Source organism: Mus pahari, chromosome 16 (genome assembly GCF_900095145.1).
Source record: "Mus pahari chromosome 16, PAHARI_EIJ_v1.1, whole genome shotgun sequence".
Classification (NCBI taxonomy): domain Eukaryota; kingdom Metazoa; phylum Chordata; class Mammalia; order Rodentia; family Muridae; genus Mus; species Mus pahari.
In genome coordinates this window covers 12,236,088-12,246,968 of record NC_034605.1, presented here as the reverse complement: position 1 = coordinate 12,246,968, position 10,881 = coordinate 12,236,088, and positions in this window count along the sequence as shown.

Below are 10,881 nucleotides of genomic sequence, written 5' to 3'. Positions count from 1 at the left end.
TTCCATCTCACACCAGTCAGAATGACTAAGATTAAAAATTCAGGTGACAGCAGATGCTGGTGAGGTTGTGGAGAAATAGGAACACTCCTCCATTGCTGGTGGGATTGCAAGATTGTACAACCACTCTGGAAATCAGTCTGCTGGTTCCTCAGAAAATTGGACATAGTACTACTGGAGGACCCAACAATACCTCTTCTGAGCATATACCCAGAAGATCTTCCAACTGGTAATAAGGACACATGCTCTACTATGTTCATAGCAGCTTTATTTATAATAGCCAGAAGCTGGAATATTCTGTATTCTTAGTGTTTACTTCTTTCCGAAGAGAATTTGTAATTCCTAAACCTCAAATGTGCTAAGTAGAACTAGCTAAATGGACATTAAAGATTGTCAATTAATGTGACAAATAAGTTAATGTCATTTGAAATTTAATAACATAAAGACTAAATGAGATAAAGCTTATTTGCATTATTACTTGAAACTGAACAAAATGCATTGAGACACACTTACTAAACAAAATTATGCTTACCATAAAACTTTCTAGTATGAAACAGTGCTCCAAAAGAAAAGTTTCTTAAAATAAAAATATATGTGTAAGAGAAATATGAGTTTGAGTTATGACTGGGTTTAAAGCTTATATACATAAAATCACTTTCTTTCTTGCCCTAAATAATCTTTTTAGCTCAAGGGTATAGAAAATTAACAAGGCTTAATATTGTTGCCTCTGGTATTATCATAGATATGTTGCTACTATAGGAATTTCTCATTTACAGGCCTTGGCACATTTCATCAAGCCTTGTGTCAGGCATTCAGTTCCAAGAGACTGGAGAAGTACCCAAAGCACAGCCATAAATATTTGCTTTCATTTCAAAAATATTAAAATATCACTAAAGAAAATTTCACAAACACTGTTGGTGACTTTTGAGTTAAACATTGTTGGTGCATTGCTTCATTGTTAGCAGATGCAGCTAAGCAATGTCTGGTGCTGCTAGATTATGGTCTATGCTTTCTATCGTGTCAACTAACATGGTCCTGTGTGATATAGGAATCAGTCAACAGGAATGGTGACCTGCTCCAAATTATCCGAAAGAAGTGAAAGCAGGAGTCTACTATGTAGCCTTGAAGTATTAGGGATATAAACTGATAAAATTATCCAGAAAAACCTTAGAGACATCAGAATATTCCCTATTTAAATAGCTGTATGTGGAGGAATAAATTTCCATTTTTAGTAGCTCAGTTCTTTCCTCCATAGCCCCTAAAGGGCAATGCTGTTCAATATATCTTTGTAAGAACAAAATTGTGATGGTTTGGTGTGTTTATTTAACCATCTAATGCTTGCTGTCATGTCTGCCTCTTAAACGAACTGAGATCCTGTTAGGTACTATGATGTCATTTGTTATTCCTTATTACAAGGAACTTGGGTAAAGACAGAGAAATTGATGTCAGTAGAAGGAAGTGCTGTTTTCTTCCCTCAAGAATTCACACACTGATTCATAAAGACAATATTGTTTAAGTAAAATAGAAAACTGAAAGAAGTATTTCATGATTCCACTAAGTAGGAACAAGATTACATAGAATATTATTTGTAATAAAAGAATGTGAATTTATCCATTTACTGAAACATACATTTGATAACTATCACATTTTCTTACCAGCTCCATAGTAGCATTTTGTCAAACAAATTTATTTGCTTAAGTTAAAAGCGAATCAGAGCTTCTTAATGTCATGTGTCAACATTAACATCTCAAAGAATAAATACTGCCTGATAATTAAATTCTGCTTTGAATTCTGAAACTATAAGATATGAATAATTAATTCATTTGTGTGCTGGTTCTGCATGTATATGTGTGGATGTAGTCACCAATGAGGCATACATGGAGGAGAAAGAACAACATCCACATGAACATGCCTACACAGAGATACACATGAGCAAGTGCACACACACACACACACACACACACACACACACACACACACAAACTTTAAAAAGTAAATAAATTAAGGCTGGAAGAAGCTGAGGAGGAGGACAACCCCACAGAAAGACCAGCAGACTCACCTAGCCTGGTCCCCGAGATCTCTCAGACACTAAGACACCAACCAGGCAGCATAAACCAGCTGATATGAGGCCCCACACACATACAGCAGAGGACTGCCTGGTCTGTCCTCAGTGAGAGAAGAGGCACCTAACGCTGGACAGACTTTAGGTCTCAGGGAGTGGGGACGTCTGGTGGGGTAGAGGGATGGGAACATCCTCTTGAAGATGGGGGACAAGGAATGTAATGAGGAACATTTGGAGGGAGGACCAGGAGAGGGATAATGACTGGACTATAAAAAAGGGACTAAAGAATAATATAAATAAATAAATAAATAAATAATCATTTTTTTTTAAATTGTATAAAATAAAAACTTTCTGTAGACAAGAAAAAGGAAAATAATAAAGACAGGAAATAAATAGAATGGAGAAAATAATGAAAAGTTCATCCTTTAAGTGTTAGTAACGTATCATAGGTAGGAGTAGAAGACATGGGCTTCAAACAGAAAGAAAGAAACAAAGGCCAGTATGTCGGTGTGTGTGTGTGTGTGTGTGTGTGTGTGTGTGTGCACACGTGTGCACACACTCATGCTGAATGAAGGTGATGGAGTAATTCAGAAGTGTCTCCATCCTTCTGTAATGATCTTAGTGAAACCACTCCATTCTAGAAGAAATATTTGGACAGTAGACTAACAAATGAGACTTAATTCATTCAAAAAGGTCTAAAAGGAGAGTAGGAAATATGTGTCTTTGACTTGGCGACTGAATCGTGACTCTATCTGGCTTTGCATTATGGAAGAGTTAATCTAGCATGCCTTTATATCAAATATCAGAAAAGCCCGTCTGTTGTTTATGGAAGGCAGCGCATGCTCATATATTCCACCTCTCTTACTTCAGAGGCATTTCAGGAGAAGAGCTAATAAGAGTGCATCTCCCTGAGGGAGGAACTCATGAGACGCCATCCCTTCTTGTGGAGTTAATGACAGTTTAGTAGATTGCCAAGGGAGAGGGAGTCATTCTTTTCACTGTGTATCTACAGGTATGTTTCCCAGGTTCCAGAAAATAGGCTGAACCCTTCCTTATGCAAGCAGCCCTGTTAAAGTCAGTGAGTCATGTCACAAAAAGACATGGCAGTGGGAAGTGAAATGTCTGGGAATAAAAGGTGTTCAACAGGTAGGGGAGACGGACAGAAAAGAATAATGTAGGGAGGTAAATAGGGTAAAAATGTTTTGTATAAGTACATGAACTTATTAAGAAAACAGATTGCAAACAAGTATGAGATTGTCCTTTAAATTATGTTTGTTGTCCTTTATTTTTATTATAGGGTCTTTGGATATTTATTGTAAGGCTGGATGGCTAGTAAAGTATTCTCTAAACCTTTCTTCTAAACTAGTCTTATTGTATATTATAATTTGAAAAGACTGTTGCAGGATGAATTACTCTTTGTTAACAGTGGTTTTGTTTCAGCCTTTCTCAATATCTTGCCTACATGGCAGCTGGTTAAGAATTCAGAAGTTAATCGTAATGAGATTCCTTTGTGTGTGATAAGCTTTCTTTCCCTCTTCGATAATGTTCAAGTTTTTGTCATTAGCAACCCATGATTTTACTTTGAAATATATGGTATCAAAGACTGAAGAGCTCTCTATGCTTAGCCTATTTTGAGCTTATTGATCTTTGTAAAACACAGAAAAGATTTCTTCAAATCTGAAGCTTATAGACATTATGTCATTGCATCTTTTCCAGCTGGACCTTAGTCCCCTTTCCTCCTCCTCTCTGTACTCTGCCATCACAAGTTTGATGTTGTGTTTCCCTTATATTGTGTGTACATTTCCTTCTTATCTTTTATCATTTTTGATTATTTTTTATGATTAACACAATTTTTAATATAGATATGTTTTTTATCATATTCTCCCCTTCCCCAAGATATTCCAGATCCTCTCCCCCTCCCTAACTATTCAATTTTAACATCTTCCTAAAAACAAAACAAAACAAAAAAAAAAACAATATGACACTCCCCTAATGAAGAAAAAGAAATAAAATCACACTCAAAACCAACACAACAAGATGGTGCTCATATGGGTTTTGCTTGTTTTGATTTAGAGGGTTCTCTGCAGTCTGGTGCAGGTCCTGTGCATGCTGCCTCGGCCCCTGGGGGTTCACGTGGTCTTCGCTCGTTTTGATTTAGAGGGTTGCTTTTTACTCCTGTCAGGCATCATCCCTAGCTCTTGTCAGAGCTGCTTCGGGGATTTCATCTCTCAGGGTGAGTTTCTCTTTGCCTGCTTTTGCCTGCCCCTTTCGTCCTTACAGAGATTATATACTTTGGTTAGAAATAGAACATTTAAAAGAGTACTCATGACACTGAGAGACGGCTCAGAGGTTAAGAGAACTCATACTCCTGCAAAGGACCCAGGTTTGGTTCTTAGCATGCCTATGGGGATCACAACTCTGTGTAAACACAGTTGCAAGGGATCCAATGCACCCTGCTGGACTCCAGGAAAGATCCACATATGTGTCATAGCACATCCACACATGATGGGAAAGTATGTTTGCTTTTCATAAACTTCTTTTTGGTTTAAGTGTACCTAATGCTTTACTGATCTGACTTTTATTTACCAAAAGTAATAATGATACCCTTGGCACTTTGCATCTGTGAATCTGTCTTTTTCTGCAAACTAAAATTTCAAACCATAAAATTTGCATTTATCAGAGGGCTCTATTTGTGAATTTATCCATCCTCTAATACTAAAATATCTTTAAAGATTTATTTATTTCTATTTTGTGTGTGTGTAAGAGTACCGGTACACATGTATGTGTACCACTTGGATGTCTGGTACACATCAAAAAGAGGATGTTGCTTCTCTTTTAATTGGAGTTGCAGGCTTCACAGGGCTTTGAACTACCTGGTATGGGTTCTGGGAACCAAATCTGGGTCCTCTTCAAGAGTATTCCAAAACATTTTTGTCCAAATTACCAAACTTTTAATGATAGTTTTTCATAACACATTTTTAATCAGCACAATGTTACAATGTTTGTTGTTGTTGTTGTTGTTGTTGTTGTTGCATTCAACTGTCAGAAATGCCCTGTTTAATCCTCCGGGTTTTTTCCCTTCTAAGTATACTAACAGTAAATTTAATCAGCAAAAAATGAAAAATTCACCTCTGTGACTCAGTTTCAATGGTAAAAGGATTCATGTGAAAATAAGACTCATTTTGAGACTTTGCTTGTATCATAAACTTGTATCTGATTTGATCCAGTGTTTTTAATTTATTTTAGTAAGCAACAAGATAACATAAAAGTCCAGATAAGTTTACTAATATTTAAATTAAAGAGGATTTTTGTTGTCGTTTTTAATTTTTTGAAAACTAAAAGTCATTGCCTATAATGTGGTAGAGACACTCTGGGGAAAGTTAAAAATGTTGAGTTCATAAACTTCACAGATTCGATGACTTCAAGGTATTTTGTGATACATTTTCTACTCCTGGGAACACACTGCCCTGGAAGAGATTGCACCATGAAATTGGTTCAGGGATTATGCATTTGTCTATTTTAAGACCCAAGAGACTGCTGACAAGCCCATCACTAAGATGAAGGATTTGGTACTGAAGTACCCACACTATTTTTTTGGAAAAATTGAAAAAGAAGCTACCAGATAGTTTGGTACTGTTCCTATAAAGTCTAACTTAAAAGTGGATAAAAAAGCCACCAAAAAAATCAGCTAATGCCTCAGAGCTTCAGAGGAACAAGTACATCCTCCTCCCCCTCCTCCTCCCCCTCCTTCTCCCCTTCCTCCTCCTCCTCCTCTTCCTCCTCTTCCTCCTCTTCTTCTTTCTCCCACTGGTCCTCCCTTCCTACTCTTCCTCTTCATCCTCTCCCTCCTCCTACCCACCTCGTCCCTTTCCCCCTTTTTTCCCAGTCCCTCCTCCTCTTCCTCTGGTATACCTCAATAAAAATAGTATAAATACACCTTCAAAAAGTACAAAAATCCTGTAAACATACCACTTATCTGATCACATAACTCTTTTATGGTCCAGAGAACATTACACATTTTTTTTCTTGTTTATGATGTTCATCTTATGAAACTGAACTTGTCATAATCACACCTTAGCTCTCAAATTTTTTAAGTCCATCCTTGAGAACAAAGTGAGGTTAGGGCTAGAAAGAAGGTGGTTCACAGCTGTAGAATGCTGGATGCTCCTCTAGAGAAATGGATATGGTAGAGACACTCTGGGGAAAGGTAAAGATGTAGAAATGAATGGAGGACCATTCATTATCTAGCATCCATGGAGGGTGGCTCCCAACTGCCTGTCATACCCTCTTAGGCACTAACACTCACACCTATAGAGCCCCAAGGAGGAGAGGGGTGTATGTTGTAACCTTGAGCTCCTGTGGATACAGTCATTACTGAATAGGGCAGGTCTTCAGCCTGCTGACTGACAGTATGGAGTTCCCATTGTTGCAGCCCTTGCTTCATGTCCTGCTGGGAGAAGGAGAGTGCAGGCAGTGGTGCTACTGGCAGACTACAAACACAAGGGTCTGTTGAGGCTGATGAGCTGTGAGGTGACTAGCACCAAAACAGGAGGCTTATAGTGGCCTGGAGTTCCCATGGATCCTACTCTGGGATTCATTATGTAACTAGAAGGTCATGCTGACTCTGGGCGACAGCAAGATAGCAGAAAGGACTCTCAGCAATTGTTCAGTATATATGATACTTCAATAATCTGAAACCATGAACCAGACTAATGTCTTCTTGCAATGAGTATTTGCATGTAAAGCTATTTGGACAACACACACACACACACACACACACACACACACACACAAGCACATACACACAGTGTAGCACAAACTGCAGTTTGCAATGCCACTTCTATGAGCAATTCAATGAGAGGTAAGAAAGATGCAGAAATCGAAGGGAACATGCATAGTAGCGAGTGGCAAAACTAGGGGAATGACTGTTTCTTTAAGATGTTACCCCCTAAGAGTGTGACTATGCTCCAATGAGTGTATGAGTAACACAAACGTGAAAGTGGTCTTCTTCTTCTTCTTCTTCTTCTTCTTCTTCTTCTTCTTCTTCTTCTTCTTCTTCTTCTTCTTCTTCTTCTTCTTCCTCTTCTTCCTCTTCTTTTTGTGGGGGTAAGGTCACATGGGTAGAGGTGTACCTGTGTAATTGGGATGTGAGTATGACTAGGATATATATTACATGAAATTCCAAAATAATTGTGTAGGGGAGGAAAAGTAAGGAAAGTGAATCTGGTAGGACTAGTGGGAGAGGGAGCATATATAATATTATCAAAATTTATCATATGAAATTCTCAAAGAATTAATAAAATGATAGTTATAGAAAGTCAACTCTCTGAATATACATTGTGACTCTTTAGATGGGGAATTATTAATTGATATGTAATTAAAGGTATTGTGTTTGCTTTCATAGAGTATCATACTACGATGAAGGGTAAGTAGTTTCATTTGATTATTGACAATAAGCTTGTGATTAACAGTGTGTAGGTTTCATGGAGGTGTTCTATGGAATGCCTTGTGGTACAAAAAACCTTTACCCTTTCTTTAAGGTAAACTTTCCCATGAACAAAAATCGACTTGGAACTTGTACATAAGGAAGAAATTATTTACCTGGCTTGTTTGTTCTACAACATAGTCAGCCAGTTCAGCTTTGAATTATCTTTAATTGAGGATCACTTATTCATTTTCAGCACTGATATGCACCGTTATACACTCTTCCCCAACTCAACAAGTAGATTGCAGTCGTAGTGACTGGTTCATCAACAAACAGAAATGTGAAGGGTTTCAAATTACAGAAGAAGCACTGAGAAGAAATAATGACTAAGTAGACTTTCGAGGATGGATTGCTTTAATATAAATCAATCAACAAAATGATTTTGTAACAACTTTGCAGAATTAACTCAAGCAGAAATGTATTTTGTAAGTCATGGAAGCTGTGAGTAACAAGACATTGACAGTATTCTTTTTATTTTCCCCAGCTCCTCTTCCTGGAGTAGAGAAAAGAAATGTAAAGAAATTTAGAAAAGTTGAATATGATGCTTCATATTTTATATTTTGTTTTTAATTATGAGCCAATGCATATGTACTATCCTCACCAATCAATTTAAAAAAAAAAAGAAGTTGTGTAGGCTAGAGAGATTGTTTGGTTTTGTCAAAGCTTGCTGTGAAAGCATGAGGACCTGAGTTCGATCCCCAGCACTGATATAAAAAATATAACGAGGTGGCACTTGCTTATGTTCTCAGTCCTAAGAAGGCAGAGATGGGTAGATCACTGAGGTGCCCATTCCAACCAGTCTAGCTAGCTGAATGAGTGAGTCCCAGGGTCTAGTGAGCAATCTGATCAGAAAACAAAAGTGGACAGCTCTTGAAGAGTGACAATTGAGGTTTACCTCTGGACTCCATGCATAAACACACACACACACACATACACACATATACAAACACACTCACTCACATTCACACACACACACACACACACACACACACACGGGTGTTTTTTTTTAGAAATCTTATGTTTAAAAATATCAAAAGAAAATTTAACAATTTAATGTGTTTCTTAAATTTGTACCAGTCGTGTCTTATTGTTAACCATGTAGTAAAAATAAATCTTTTTGCTAATCAGACATATGAGGTCAAATTTGATTTCATGAATGCCTCTGAAATCTGTCTATGTTTGTCTGGCTCTTAATTTATTTTCTTTAAACACTACATACATTTCTTTGTAAGGTCCTTAAGAGTGTAAAAAGCACGGATTATGTCACTAATATCTATATAAACACAAACATCTCATGAGTTGGTAGAAATATAATCCTTGAATGGTAGTGCTATGTGTGTAAGTTTATCTTCATAGTACTTCATTGCAAACCAATCCCAAATTAGATTACCTTAATAATAAACACTTATCTACTCTGTAGGTTAGAGGGTCTGTGACTTAATTCAGGCAAGACTGAGTTCTTATCTGGACAGAGCCCCATCACTTGTTCAGGGGTAAGGCAATGTGTTGACATAACTGACATTGGCAATACAGTAAGGACTGAATTCTGCTTTTTATTCTGGACACTTCCACTCTAGCTTTGTCCTGTCCCCTCTAAAATGGTAGATGAGAAAGATTCAAGGCAAAGGGTATCTCTGATATCTATTCATGCAACGGTATGACTTCACTCTTGTGTAGCATTGGCCAAAGTTGGGTGGGCAAGGCCAAATTCAAGGATAGGAAGATGTCATTATGGAGTACCTGGAAGTCATCTAGAAAATGGAAGGTACTGAAGTTGAGAAAATGTCCTACAGAAACAGTCTGTCCATCTCAGTTACTAAAGAATATATATATTCAGTCTTGCCTGAATTAAGTCACAGACATACATACACACACACACACACACACACACACACACACACACACACACACACACACATATATACATATATATATATATATATATATATATATATATATATATATATATATATATATGACAGAGACAGAGATAAAGATAGAGATAGATATGTGTGTGTGTGTGTAATTTTACAGTAATAAAATCCCACAATAAAGACCAGAATTGAAAATCATAGTGTAAAACTTGAGTTTTAACTACAAGAATTTAAACAATTTTCTATGTAAAATTATATTAAATGAAAATTACAGTTGACTTTTAGATTCCATTTACTATTACTGGCTGTTGAGAGACATTCTGATGTGCTAACTTCACCCTCACATACCCATTTTCCTCTGGCAAGAAAAGCACAGCTATAAAAGCTATTCTCCCTCTTTCTTTTGTGCTCATTCTCCATGTTTTAAACAGTACTGGTTATTGAACTAGGTTGACATTTATACCGGGCAAGAACCACTATGCTACCACCCCTAAAGGCTACTTTTTTATTAGATATTTTCTTTATTTACATTTCAATGCTATCCCGAAAGTTACCTATACCCTCCCCCGCCCCTGCTCCCCTACCCACCCACTCCCACTTCATGGCCCTGGCATTCCCCTATACTGGGGCATATATAGTTTGCAATACCTAGGGGCCTTTCTTCCCAAAGATGGCTGTATAGGCCATCTTCTGCTACATATGCAGCTAGAGACATGAACTCTGTGGGTACTGGTTAGTTCATATTGTTGTTCCACCTATAGGGTTGCAGATCCCTAAAGGTTGCTTTTAATGTAATTTCAAGTTTTACACTTTTTCATTTATGTAATGTGTGTGTGTGTGTGTGTGTGTGTGTGTGTGTGTGTGTGTTTGTGTGTACATGCTTTATGGCATACATAGGTCATAGGACAATATGTGGTAGTCATTTCTGCCCTTTTACATGTGTTCTAGGAATGGAATTCAAGTCATCAGTCTTGGGACAATAACATTTATCTACTGAACCATCTCTCTTGCTCTCAAATCAATTTTTACTAATCCACACTCTTTCGTCTGCATAGAACTTTGTTGCTGACCTTCCTACTTAAAAGTGCTATTTTAAATGGAAACTGGAGGGTTATTTTAAAATACATAATGACTAATCTTCATTTACCCCAATTCATCTGCTAAATATATTCACATTTTGACCATGTCTTATGTCTTTTTTAGGTAATAAGACACATGAAGTAAGGTTCCAGTTCAGAAATTCTTACAAAATATACATATTCTTTTTAAAAGTTACTTGCATTAAGCACTATACATGTTTCATATACACACTTATGTCCTTTTATGTATGCTAATTAACTCAATTTTAATAAGATTATTTCATTGGTCTCACTTATATGAACATAGACAATACATCCAGCTGTGCATTAGGATTGGCACAATTTGTACAGCTAATATACAAAAATAAACATTTTCCTGATTTT